Source organism: Delphinapterus leucas, chromosome 15 (assembly GCF_059928025.1).
Source record: "Delphinapterus leucas isolate spDelLeu-1000000601 "Yukka" chromosome 15, BTC_Dleu_Yukka2, whole genome shotgun sequence".
NCBI classification, from domain to species: domain Eukaryota; kingdom Metazoa; phylum Chordata; class Mammalia; order Artiodactyla; family Monodontidae; genus Delphinapterus; species Delphinapterus leucas.
This window is the reverse complement of record NC_143143.1, coordinates 14,517,455-14,528,871: the sequence shown is the minus strand read 5'-3', so window position 1 is coordinate 14,528,871 and position 11,417 is coordinate 14,517,455. Positions and strand designations below refer to the sequence as shown.

Here is an 11,417-nt window from a genome sequence, read left to right as displayed (position 1 = left end):
TTAAGTGAACCAGTCAGTAGGGGGCTGGACGAGGTAGTCTGTGGAAGGGTCTTCCTTTAAACCATATTAATTCTCTGCCCTAAATATAGGTGGAGTCCAGGCTACATATACAGAACAGTGCTGGTGGGACTGTAAAAAGGCACATGTCCTGGACTTTGCCTTCAGCCTATTTACAACCCAGTAGAGATAGGAAGCTGTAAAAATATGAAAAGTCAAATAGCTCAAGACTTAAATGAGTGTAAGATACACCAAAAGTGACAAAGCACTTTTAAATGTGGATTTGACTGCCCAGTGGAGTAATTATAGCACCTCACATGTATTCAGCTGTTATGTACAAGGTACCCTTAAGCAAGCCTGTAAAATGTATTACTTCTTGAATGTGTCTAATAAACCTAGTCTAGCGGGAATAATAATAGGTAGCCTTAATTAGTGCTTAATACGGTACTAGGCACTGTGCTAAGTGCTTCACCTAGAACAATACATTTAATCTTCTCAGGTACCCTGCGGGGAAGTATTACTATTACCCTGAGACACGAAAAGGAAGCTGATGCACAGAGATGTGTCTTGCCCGAGATCACAGAGCTGAAGTGGGAAGCCAGGATTCAAATCCAGGCCTCTAGCTCCAAAGCCCCACTCTTTTTAGTTTAGTTTTTTTTTTTTTTTTTTTTTTACTTTTTATTGTGGTAACAGCACTTAACGTGAGATCTATCCTTTCAACGTGAGATTTATCCTCCGAACAATTTTTTGTTAAATTTTGTATGTGATTGTTGACTCTAGGTAGTGTTGCACAGCAGATCTCTGGAAATTATTCTTCATCTTGCTTAACTGAAACTTTACGCCTATTGATGAATAACTCCCTATCTCCCATTTCCCCAGCCCCTGGTAACCTCCGTTTCCCATCTTCGATTTTATGAATTTGGCTCTTTTAGGTACCACCTGGAGGTAGAATCAGGCAGTACATGTCTTTTTGTGTCTGGCTTATTTCATTTAGCATAATGGCCTTAAGGTCCATCCATGTCCCATATTGCAGAACTTCCCTTTTTTAAAAAAAATATTTTTTAATTTTTAATTTATTTTATTGAAGTCTAGTTGATTTACAGTGTTGTGTTAGTTTCTGCTGTACAGCAAAGCGATTCAGTTATATATACACATTCTTCTTCATATTCTTTTCCGTTGTGGTTTATCACAGGATGTTGAATATAGTTCCTCGGGCTATATAGTAGGACCTTGTAGTTTATCTGTTTTATATATAATAGCTTGCACAGAATTTCCTTATTTTTTAAGGCTGAGTAGCATTCCATCGTTTGTATACACATTTTCTTTATTCATTCATTTGTCGGTGGACATTTAGGTTGTTTCCACGTCTCAGCGATTGTGAATAGTGCTGCAGTGAACACGGCAGTGCAGATATCTCTTCAATATCCTGATTCTGTTTTTTTAATATGTATACCCAGAAGTGCTGGATTACATTGTGGGTCTCTTTTTAATTCTTTGGAACCACCGTACTGTTTTTCATAGCAGCCACCCCGTTTTACACCCGCACAGAGTTCCCACTTCAAAGCACCGTTTTATACCAACTCTCCCCAGAGAACTGAGAAGGGAGAGGATGGTAGGCATTGGTGCTTTAGACCTTGGGCTTCAGGAAGATAATGAGATTTGAAGAGTTTTTATTAGAGAAAAGTTGAAGATGAGAAAATTTTTTAAGTGGGACATGGCTGAGAGTTTCTTAGTTATTAGGCAATTAGGATTACAGCATTTCAAGCTGTAATATTTGATTCATGTTTTAAGAGAATTTGTCACTTTCAACCATAAATTTCCAGTCGACCATGGGATGCAGCCTTGAGTTTCTCACAGCCTAAAGCAGGGGTCAGAAAATATGGCCGGCAGCCAAATCTGGCCCACCACCTGCTTTTGTAAATAAAGTTTTATTAGAACACAGCCACTCCCATTCATTCTGTTGCTTTCATGCTGCATGGCAGAGATGAACAGTTACAAGAGAGACCCCACGGCCCGTAAAGCCTAATATATATATATATATATATATATATATATATATATTTTTTTTTTTTTTTTTTTTTTCGGTACGCAGGCCTCCCACTGCTGTGGCCTCTCCCATTGTGGAGCACAGGCTCCGGACGCGCAGGCTCAGCGGCCATGGCTCATGGGCTTAGCCGCTCCGCGGCATGTGGGATCCTCCCGGACCAGGGCACGAACCCGTGTCACCTGCATCGGCAGGCGGACTCTCAACCACTGCGCCACCAGGGAAGCCCCTGTTTTATATATAGTAGTGTGTATATGTCGATCCCAATTTCCCAATTTATCCCTCCTCCCCGTTTTTTGTTTTTCTTAGCTATCTAGTAGATACAAAATTAAAATTTTAAGTTACACATAAAATATAAACAGTAACTTAAATTCATTAAATAGCTGTGTACCCATGAGCCTTTTTAAGATAGGGAACATTTCCATTACCTTTGAAGTGCCCTGTGTGCCCCTCCCCAATTCCATCATTTTAACACTTAACATGAAGTTTGTGCACCTTTTCTCATGGTGCTTGTCAGAGTTCTACCAATTATGTATGCATCTCTAAACAATATGTCCGTGAGATTAGCATGTTTTGGAATTTTATATAATGGAATTATGCTGCAATGAATCATTTTGTGATTTGCTCCCTGAGGTTGAGCCCCCTTGTTGTGTCAGCTGTTCTCAATTATTTTCACAGCTCTTTTGTATTTGATTATTTATGAATATACCTAAGTCTAGGTTTACATTTGACTGTATGGGCGGTTTTTTTTTTCCCTCAGTTCTTCGTGTGTACAAATAGTGACGCTATAAACATTATTTGGTTTACTTGTGCATATACGCAAGTGTTTCTCCAGGGTCACACATATTCTCCAGAGATGATGCGTATCTTCAAGCTTACCGGACAATGCCAAATTTATTTTACAAAATTATTTTAAATCATTTTACAAAATTATTTCATAATTTTGATTGTACCAAGCGATACTTTCATCAGCAGTGATTAATACAGGAGCAGAGAAACACACAGGCACACACGCACACATCTTGCACTCACACCAGACACTAAACTCGCGCACAGATTCAGAGATCCAGGTATGTGCACCAACCACGGCCTTGTACATGATGCACACTGACACACACAGATCCACAAACGTGCACAACGCACGCACACTCTCACAACACCCCACTCACAAAGACACACAGAACGACGTCCCGCTCTCAACGCCCGCACGCACGCAGCCCACGTACTCACGCGCAAGCCCCCTCACGTGACCCAGCCAGGAGGCGTGGTCTCCGCCACCCGCGACTGAGGAGTCTTGTCCCGGCCGCGCCGCCGTCGGACGCCAGGTGTCGGGGGTTAAGGTGGCGTTGGCGGTGGTGTTTTTTTCTACCCGGAAACTACGACTGCCGGACCCGGACACCAACCCGTGTCGCGGCGGCGCGAGCGCGACTGGCTTCTGGTCTTCGCGTCGGCCCCGCGGAGCCGGACGCTGCCCCCGGCGCGGCGGGGAGGATGGTACCGAGCGGCCCCGGGCCCGCCGCGCGCCGCCGCGAGTGAGCTCCGAGCGGCCGCGGGCGTCCGGCGAGCAGCTGGCCCGGCCGGGCCCGGGGCGCGCCGCTGCCCACCGGGGCGGGGTGAGCCGGGGCGGGCGGCCCGGGGTTGGGGCTCGGCCGCGGCTGACCCGAGGCCGGGAGGGGACGACCTGGCCGGGTTTCTTCCTCACGTCTCGGGCTCCAGCCCCTGCCCCAGCCGCCTGTGGGGGTTGGCCCGGGTCTGGCCTGCTCTGTGGCCTCGGCGTGGTCGCCCGCCACTGGTGTTTGTCCGCTGGCGTCCCCGGAGCCGGAGTTCCCTGGCCGCCCTCAAGATGGTGGGGCTTCTCACGTCTGGAGCAGAGGCCTGGATAATTTGGGTTTGGCACTGGGAACGTGTTGGTAGTTTGCCGTTTTTGAGTTTGGGTTGTGTTTGCGTTACTCCTCCGTTTGCAAAGGATACATATCTCAGAAAGAAGATGGGAGGGAGAGACTTGCGTATGTGCCGATACTTGAAATAGTGGTATTTTTTGTGTCAAGCTTGCTAAGTTTCCAGAGGCGGGGTGGATTATCATCTTCACTCATATTTTAATAAACTAAATTGTGTGGCGTCAAGGTAATCTAGCGGCACGTAGTTGTACTTCCCTTGATAGGCACCACCCGGAATAAATCTACGCCTGTTGTGCTGTTTTGAATTGTGCAAACACCATAACCGGTGGACAGCTGGTGAGGGGGCCTTGTTGAAAAATCCGACGTCTGTAGTTTAATTCTCAACTAGCAGATGACAGCCTTGGCTGAGTGTTGAATGATGAGCTTCTTTGCGGTCTGCTTGAAAGCAGGAAAGCTCCTGAATTGCTACTTTCCTGTGTCAGGTGAGCCCGCTCTGGGAGGTGGCGGGAGGCAGAACTCCAGGGTTGGTGATGACTGTTTGTTTGTCCCTGTAGCCCTCGCTTTGGTCAGCTTGGAGTCTGAGCATTTGTATCCCATGTGTAGATGAATGCTCCATCAGTGCTTGCTGGTGTGTGCACCTTCCTGCTCCCTCATTTCGTTTCAGGATTCTCAAAGGAAATGGACCTGTTGTGCAGTCATACTTCATGACTCCAAGCCTATTTACTCTCTGGGAGTAAGGAGGCAGTGGGTTGACTTACTAGTAAAGGTCCGGGAAGAATTTCTGTGACCTAATTGAGATGGACTGGAATCAGGGCTGCCACTGGCCTCTGGGTACTAAGGTCACAGATGCTGATTGAGCACACCTGCTTTGTTGGGGCCGTAGCTACAGCTACTGCAGGGAAGCGAGACACACCTAAGTTCAAATACAGTGTCTGCCTGCAAGGAACTTAATTAGAGAAGGCAATAGGCTGTAAGATGTGGCAGGACTTAAGTGTCATATGGACGTACCAGCTATTAAGGAGTTTCTTCTGATTAGGATCAGAAAAGGCTTCATAAAGGAAGTAACTTTTGAGGTGGACCTTGAAGGATTGGGAGGATTTGGGTCATTCAGAATTAGCTGGGAAGTGAAAAAGCTCGGGCCAGTTGGTGGAAGGGCACCTAGGAACTGGGCAGTAGATGCCTGGAAGTATTGACAGAGGCAGCTGGTTAAGGGTTAAGTGCTTTTCTAAGACAGAAAACACGTGCTGCCTAATCTGGCTTCTGGTGGATTTCTGGGTTCTAGAGAATTGTTTTCATTTGGTGAGTTTGTCTTGTTCTGTTAAACAGCCAATGACACAAAGCAGTGCTTAACTTACTTTAAAGACAATGAAAAAGAGGCTGATTGTAATTCCTGTGTGGTGTTAACAATCAGGAAATTAAATTTGCTGTGTGCAAGTTGTTTCAGTGCCTGTGTTTAGTGTGCAGGAGCGCAGCTCTAGTACCATCCCTGCTACTCTGGCTGCAGCCAAGTGTTAAATGGCAGGCTCTTAGCTGTCTCCTGAGGGTTTTTAATGACATCTAGTTCACTTCACAGAGGTGCTGTTTGTTTCTATTACTCAGTTGTTGAAGAACCTTTGAAGCTGTTAAAACGGGACGCCATGTAATCGCCCTGGAACATTATGATTAGTCCTAGGACCTCACTAGCCTCAACTCTAGCTTTTCTCTAAACGTGCTCAGGACCGTGTTAACTTTTCCATGCTTCTTTTTGACTCTTCTTCCCTCTCTACCCACTGCTCTGTCTCCTCCTTGTTATAGACAAGTGTCTGAGAAAGGGTGGTTCTAATAGGCATGGCAGATCTATGGGATGTTTTTGTCAAATAATATTGCCATGTAAGAGGGCTTTAGAATTAAAATTTTTTTTCACCACGACATTCCAACTAAAATGAAAAAAGAAATGGAGGAAAGATGGGGTTTTTAGCAAATGGAATTTCCGTGTAGGATTTCTTCTGATAAACATAGAAATCCTTAAATTATCTTTTCCATACAGAAAATAAATTTGACCAGTGGTCTACAGCTCGTTCTGTGTATAATTATATACCTAAGTGTGGTCCTGGGGACTATAGAACAATGTTTGGTGATGATAGTTTGCAAAGGGCTGTCATTTGTCATTTGGACTTCTGTGCTGTTTGTTTAAAAATGCTGTTTTCAGAACATCTCCCAGTCTTTACACTGAGTTTGGATGTTACAGTTTCGTATTGAGCTTTTAGTGTTCGTTTAATCTTGTCATCACTCCTGATTTGTTTTCTTAAGTATCTGTTAATTAAACCCCAGATCATTACATCTTAATATGGGGATACTTTTAATTTGGTTTTTAAGTAGGTCAGCAATTTTAAAAAACTAACAAAAAAGAGATAAATTACTTTCAATTTCGGGACTAAGATGAACTTATTTGTTAAAAGGAGAGAGGGAGCATGTTGGAAGTTCCCGCGATTTTGTATCATGATTTTGAAAATGGAGCGATGTATTAATTAGTTGTAAGTGAGTAGAAATACAGCCAAAGTCTGAATTTTGGAAATAAGTCCCAAATTTCATGGAAATAAGTCCATGAAATTATTATCTGCCCATGTTGTTCCTTTTCCTTTTGTCTTTGAGTACCGATGTTGCCTAAAATGCACGTTTAGCAACTAAAACTTTATGCTTTCTGTTATAATTTCTCTTTTGATCATTTAAACTTGTTGAGTGAAACAAGTTTTTGAAAGTCTCTCTGCACTGTGAGTTGTATTAGATTAACAAACAAGAAACCATTGGCAGGAGATTCCACTTGGCTTTGCTTTATACCCTGATGAGGGTGCTGAGGTGGGAGTTGCCTTACTGAAGAGATGGGAAATAAGGTAACCTCAGAAAAATCCATTTTAGTTGTGCTTCTATTGAAGTCGGTGACTAAAATACACTATCCATGGCATGTGAATATTTTTTTTCTATCTGGCATTGGACTTGAAACCTACTTATCAATCCTGGTATTGTGGTTGATGGTACAGCTTGGGGTCAGATGAATTAAGTCAGAGTCTTAAATACTTACTGCCACTTTTTTGTAGTATAACCTTGTATAAATTACTTAACCTCTTTTGACTCAGTTTCCTCTTCGGTAAAATGAGGATAGTAATATCTACTTAGTGTGAGGATTAGAACATATGACGCATGTAAAGCACTCGGCATGGGGCCTGGCCCACAGCACATTTTAAATGGTGGCTATTAAAAATGATACTCTTAGCCCCCAATGAGAGAGGTTTCTGCTTACATCACTATTGATATTTTAATTACAAAATTGTATGGATACTTTTCAGTGTTTATCTCATTTGATGGGGTCGACTCTTTATTTAGACTAAAAACGTTTACTGGGAGGCAGTAGAGCCCTTAGTGGTTAATGCACGGGCTCTGGAGGCCAACTGGATTTGAATCCAGGTTCGCTTAGGACCTTGGGCAGCTTAGGTGACTTCCTTATGCCTGAATTTGCTCATCTCTAAAATGCAGATGTTGTGAGGACCATATGAAACATGTGCAGAACTCTTAAAACAGCGTGCCTCGTTCACAAAAGTGGGCGGCAATGTAAGACATTACTGGTAAGCACCTTCCCGGTGCCAGGCCCTGCCCGAGGTAGGAGGGTGCAGAAACAGTGTCACGGAGATGAGAGGGCATGGGAGCAGGACACATTTGGGGTTCAGTTTGGCTGAAGGAGGCCGTGGGCTGGAGCAAAAGCTGCTGTTGAGAGACACTGCAGCGATGGGCGCGACAGGGCTGGTGATGGGTAACTGTTCGGTTGTAGGAGAGAGAGTCCAGAATGGGTGCCAGGGGTCCCTGGGTAGAAAGCTCTGTTTTTCTTTATAAGGAGGAGCTGATTTGGGGATATTGGATGAGTTTTGGCCTTGATGGTTCAGGTGCTTGTGGGTCGTCTGCGTGGAGTGTTGGGTAGGTAGATGTTTCCATCTGGAGTGAGGGGGTAGGTGAAATTGATAGGAAGCCGAGAATGAGTGTGTCCACCTTGAGCAGAGGCCCAGCCGGAGCCCACGGGGAGCCCCAACTTTTGAAGAATAGTGAGAAGGAAATGTGGCCAGACAAGTGAAAGGGTGGCCAGGAGAGTGAGGTCCCGGAAGCCAGAAGGTGGTGTGGCCCTCGGTGTGACCCATACTTTGGCTTCAGCATTGAGACCTTAGTGGAGACTTGAAGTTCTCTTTCGACTTTGTTGCTCCGCGTTTGCCCCTTTGAGGGTCTTTTCCATCTACATTCGCTGTGTGGTGGGGGAGGGAGAGTGGTTTCTCCTCAGTGCTGGATAGTTGGGTGTTGACATCGCCCAGGGTCTCTCTGATACCAGCCCGTGTCCTCATCTCTGCTGAGTCTTGGATAATCCGGCATCGCATCCATTAATGTTCTTTGTTAGGCTCAGGGTTTACAGTCCCCAGCCTTAAAGCCCTTTGAATATCTCAAACATCACAGGACATTTGAGAAATGCTACTTTAATTTTTACATTCAAAATGGGCCTCTCCCACATCAAGGTGAGTTCCTGCTATTCTCTCTTAGCACAAGACCAGTGTATTTCCTGCAGTGGGTATTAGAGCAAGCTTGCCTCTCTCATCCTCCCCTCTCGGTCCCCCTGTGGTGTTCTACCACTTCTCTGACTCCTAGTCTCTTCAGAACTTTGAAAAGGGCATGACTTTATAGGAGAGCTTTAAGGAATTTCTCATTTAGCCTAAGGTGGAAAATCCAGTTTAATAAGATGAATGGTGGTTTTGTTGTTCATGTGAAGTGAACTTTTTCATCTGGGTCACAAGTAGTGGTTTAGTGTATCTTAAAATAAGTTAGGAACTATTTAGGAAATATCATCTGGGAATGTGGAACCCCCATCCTGTTCAGAGATTCTAGTTTTAAACTTAGACAGGTCACCATGTGGTACACTTTAAAGTTTGTGGGCTCTGGAGAGAGGGAGAGAGACACACGAAGGATTCATGTATCTGGCATAATGAATGTTAATTTACTTCCTTTCTAATAAAATATTATAATCAAGTTGCAAAATTATACATTTCTGCCTTCACTGGTCCCTTGTTTTACTGGCTGCTTCTCTGCATACAGATATGTTTGTTTCCTCACTTTTCGTGACCCCACTGTCCCTCCTGCCTCCCATTTGAACCAGTGATGTTCTGCTGTTGCCTCTGTTTCCCCTTCCCTGTTATCATCTCCTTACTGTCTGACTTCCGCCCCCTGCCAGAGTGAGGTTTCGGAGGCCACCGGTGATCTTGCCAGGTGGAGAACTGTGATTAGGCAAGCACAGGATCGCCTGAGTACTTTTTATAGCACAGAGGGGCCTAGAGACCCTTTCTTTGTACTCCTCACACTTGGTCACTTCCCAGCAATATTTGGCTGATACCTCTTCCTTCTTGAAACTCTTCTCCGCTGCCTTGCAGGACCCCTCCCCGTCCTGGGCACCCTTTTGGCTCGTGGTTACCCCCACACCCCATGCCCTCGCAACCTCTGCCCTAATGGGGGCATCTACGCTTGTCTGGAGAAGCTGTGTGCACCTTCTGCCCCGGGAGCGTGCAGCGCTGGATTATCTGGAGGAGTCTAGTCAGTGTTCTTTCTCATTTTATTTTTGGTTTCTCACAGATCCAAGTACAAATCACTGCAAGTTAAGCTTTGCCTTTCTTTAGCACCAGGACGTATTAAAGGACTGTCCTGTTTTGTTTTGTTTTTTTTCTAGGTGGGTTTAAGAAATCACTCTTTTTTTTTTCCCTGTATATTGTCTTTATTAATGAAGAAAATGAATGGAATTAAGATTTAATGAAGTTTTATTTGGGCCACAAGGCCAGCAGGATCAATGGAAGATTATTTATAAATTTTATTGTTAGAAATTACTGCAGAGGAAATACATATTCATGATGGAAACGTTAAAAAAAGAAAAGACATATGTAATCTCACCAGCTAGAGATAACCATCCCTGTTTACATTTGAGGGTACGTTATGTATTTTTTTCCCATGTGAGTGCTTGTGTAGCTCTCATACATTAAAAACCTGAAATAGCCTCATTTTGTATATTTTAGGTCCTGTGTTTTTTAACAGCTACATAGTTTTCCTACTGGTGATATATTATACTTGAACCATTTCCCTACTATTGTTGGATATCTAGTTTTCCAGTTTTTACTATTTTATACACTCCTGAGATAACTATGTTAGTAGTTGTCTTTGTTTTCAGCAATGGGTGTCTTCTCAGGTGAACTTTTTAGAGGCAGAATCACAGAAGTAAGAGTGCGCTAAGTGTTAGTGCTCTTGGTATGTATGGCCAGGTTGGTCTCTAGAAAGTTTGTAATAGCCTCCCCTCCCCTTTTTAGGATCTCCTAACTTGTGGGTTGCTTGAATTAACTCTAGGATAATCTTAGTACTGCCTTTTGCTTACTTGAATTGCAACCTGATGTTTAATGTTGTCATTGAACTAGTCTCAGAGCTCTAGGTGCTGAGTCGATGGACTTCAGTCGTGTGCTCTCACACACTTGTGAAATTGGCTTTTGGCCGTGTTCTGTGTACCTTAAATCCCTAGACTTTCCAGAGAGGCAGCTTCACAGCCCTGGCCGTTTCTTATGTTTATCCTGGTGAAAGTCTCCAATTGGAGTTGGGATGAATGAATATAGGGGATGGAGGTCGGATAGTGTGATTTCTCTCCATCCACTTTTCTTCTCCCCATAGAGCTTGACTTATTTTTTAATTAAAAGTGACATTTACTGTTGAGAAGATTACAGAAATTTTCTTGTAATTCTTTGCAGGGGAAATACATTTGTTTAGTCCTTGTTAATTTCATATTTGAAAACACTTGTAAATGGTGGAAAGGAATTTTAAGTTTATGAAATATTTGGACTTTTAATAGTTTTACTAAAAAAACAAAAATGCTTTTACTTTTTAAGTGAATACAATTGGCCACCTCTAGAACTTTCTCTAATTAAATTGGCTTATGTTGACATTGCTTGCTAATTTGTGGGTATTTATGTTGAGATATATATATGTATATATATGTTTAAATTCTAGTGTGACATGGTTTTAACGACCATTAGTTTTATCTAGAAGGGAATTTAATTCAGATTTTTTTGCTTTTCTAAATGTTTCATAATTGTAGTTCCACTTGGTGAGTAGTTCCTATTTATTTTATATATGATTCAGATTTTGTTGTCTTTCTTAATAAATGGAACTGTAATTTACTGTTGATGTTTTTGTTTCTGAAGCCTATTAATCTTTTTTATTTTATTTTTTAATTGAAGTACAGTCGATATACAATATTAGTTTCAGGTGTACAACATAGTGATTCAGTACTTTATAGATTATACTCCATTTAAAGTTCTTATAAAATATTGGCTGTATCCCCTGTGCTGTACGTTAGGTCTTTGTAGCTTGTTTATACATAGTGGTTTGTACCTCTTAACCCCCTACTGCTCTCTTGCCCCGCCCCCCCCTTCCCTCTCCCC

At 43.1% G+C, this 11,417-nt stretch overlaps 1 protein-coding gene across 3 annotated transcripts in view; it reads left to right on the top strand.

The window, feature by feature from the left end:
- Window positions 1-3,355: 3,355 nt before the first annotated feature.
- TMEM248 (transmembrane protein 248) overlaps window positions 3,356-11,417 on the top strand; it is a 32,178-nt gene continuing 24,116 nt past the window's right edge. The window contains exon 1 of one of the 3 annotated variants that reach the window (XM_022588152.3): window positions 3,356-3,654. The gene's annotated coding sequence lies outside the window, so the exon portion shown is untranslated. Of the gene's footprint in view, window positions 3,655-4,195; window positions 4,422-11,417 lie in introns of those variants that run through there. The other 2 variants (XM_022588153.3, XM_089895829.1) reach the window with 2 other exon arrangements.